We start from the raw sequence: 2,500 nt of genomic DNA, 5'->3' as shown, positions 1-2,500 counted from the left end.
CCACAGCGCATGGCACAACATAAATCAGGAGGTTTTTGGAGACTAATAAGACCTGCTGCCGTCTATTCATTACCCACAATTTGGGCCATCATTCATTAGTAATTTGATGATTACCACCACCCAACTCGGCAGGTCGGCAGAACACAGAGGAACACAAAGGCTGTGGCTCCCTAAGAGGGAGGTTAGGGCCTGCGTTTGCAAGTGCTCTCCACAGTCATTGGTCACTGTTATCCTCAAGTGCTGGGGCTGGGTGGTGAGATCCGTAAGCAACGCAGGACGCCCCGCACATACACTCAATAATACGCCCGAAAGTTGAGGTCCACAATATGATTTGACATTCCATCATACATCCCGGAGACAAAGGTCCACACAGGAATGTGAAGTAAGACATTTTCTTGTTAATAAAGCATTGATCCAATGTATTGATTTTACATGACATGGCTTTTGCTGGGATTTTGCCCTCTTTTTTCTTTGCAAATAGTAAAGCTCTTCAAAATGCCTTGGCGTATGTGACATGGCAAAATTTCTAACTCTCTGTGATGTAAATTCTGTATGTGTAAAACCACTTCATAATCAGACCATTAATCATCAGAAGCTGTCAGCGTTGACTTGGGGGACAATTTGTCATGTCTCTGCCTGGTCCTGGGCAAGGGTGGCAGGCAAAGCCACAGTTTGGGCATCCGGGTGGACGGCGGGCTGCTCTGGCCTCATCAGAAGGCTTGGCCCAACAAGGATGAAAGTGTTACATTTCTTGATGAGGGAACAAAAAGGGTGGCCCACTCTGCATTCCTAATATGTCAGGTCTCTTCTCGCTCCCAGCTAATCACCATGACTGTTTGACTTAATGAATCGGCCTGATGAAAGGTGATCAGAAAAGATAGATGGGCAGCCGTTATTGATTTCATGCAAATGCCCCTGACAGGTGATAGACGCTTTAATGCAAGCTTTCAGAAGCTTTATGACTTGTAATAACCATACACTTTCACTCTGGGAGAGACGTTCTGCAGTGTTTCAGTTGAATTGATACTCTTCTTCTATGACCAAAAATATCTTAAAGCAGCAAAAATATGAGGGCACCTTTCACCTCTTGATTCAGACCACAGAGCATCAACACCATGAGCTCACTCCTGAAAATCAGCACAGCACGCGGGGGAAGCTCCGACAGGGTGCTTACGTGCACCAGGACGGGTCCCCACCAGGCTGGACAAGCCATGCGAGGGGGCTGGGCAGCCGCTCCCGCCTGAAACCCCACCCAGGCATTTGGCTTCTCCAGATCCCAGGAGATCAAACAGAAGAATGATTAAAAAAAAACCAAAAAAACAAGACTGCTCCCATCTTTAAGTGGCAGGAGCAGTGACACACATTCACGGTCCTGGGAGATTTTGCTCTGTTGGGGTGCTCCTCCTGGAGCAGCTGCCGCCTGCAGAGTTGCCTAGCCCTGGTGGGGTCCATCTGCGCCTCTGTCCTCGGAACCCCACCGAGCCCCCTGCGCTGGCGAAGCAAGGTCTCGCTGAGACTTCGCTGGCAAATTCCAGAACCGGAGGAGAAAGCATAAGGGTCTTCATACACATCTAATAAACCCTCAGCATGTTGGGTTTACAGCCGAGAGCCCAGCCGAGCCAGGGCGAGGGGCTGGCACGTCCAAGTCACAGAGCCCCGAGCCAGGCCAATCAATACCACTTTCCTGTTTTAGAACTGGGTAATTATGAGGGGGAGAGATTGCCTGACCTTTCACCTGCACTGCATTACTTTGCTGATATTAAGATAAATTGCCTGATTTTGGGTAAACATATGCTGCAATTCAAACTGTCAGCACTGGTTTGCTCAGGGATAATTTGTATTGATCTCCCAGCTTCTTCCCAATTTTGCTTACTGACCTCGTGGATAATTAGAGAAGGAGCCTTGGGTGAGCTCAAGTCGAGGATGAAGAAGAAATATGAAGAAGAATAAAGCAAATTTGTTTTATGTTAATATTTGTCGGTCTTCCCCCCTCACATCTGTCAGCATCAGGAGAGCTGTAAATTAATGTACTTGGTTCCCGAGCAATTTATTCCAAGGAATTATTTAGCAGCACGCTTAGTCTCCAAACATGTGTCACTAGGTTAAATTAATTTAAACTCTGCCTTAAACACAACAAAAACAAATGTTATTTTCTGCTGAAGGGGAAGAAAACAATACGTCTCTCCAAACGTACTGAAAGCTTCCAACTTTCTGTATGGATTTCCACATATCTGCATCTGAGAGGATGGGCTAATAAATCCCCCCCGGATGTAATTAGTGCCCATTATTTGCTCTGAATTCAAATTTTGCTAAGATGGACTGCTGCGTGTAGGAGATGAATGTATGTGTGAAATTATATCGTTTAAGATATGTCAGATTACAAGGCTGTTGTATCAAAAGTCATAAAACAAATCTCCCCTGTGAAATATCTCTTTATTAACCATGCCATAAGATATTAACATTCCTCATTTAGTGAAGGGCCTTTTATCTGTTTCAAATA

General features: G+C 45.6%; 1 protein-coding gene across 9 annotated transcripts in view; it reads right to left on the bottom strand.

The window, feature by feature from the left end:
• Ebf3 (early B cell factor 3) overlaps positions 1-2,500 on the bottom strand; it is a 129,913-nt gene that overhangs the window by 13,437 nt on the left and 113,976 nt on the right. The gene's annotated exons all lie outside the window — the stretch shown is intronic.

Source organism: Octodon degus, unplaced genomic scaffold (genome assembly GCF_000260255.1).
Source record: "Octodon degus isolate 3935 unplaced genomic scaffold, OctDeg1.0 scaffold00010, whole genome shotgun sequence".
Classification (NCBI taxonomy): domain Eukaryota; kingdom Metazoa; phylum Chordata; class Mammalia; order Rodentia; family Octodontidae; genus Octodon; species Octodon degus.
This window is presented reverse-complemented; position numbering and strand designations above follow the sequence as displayed.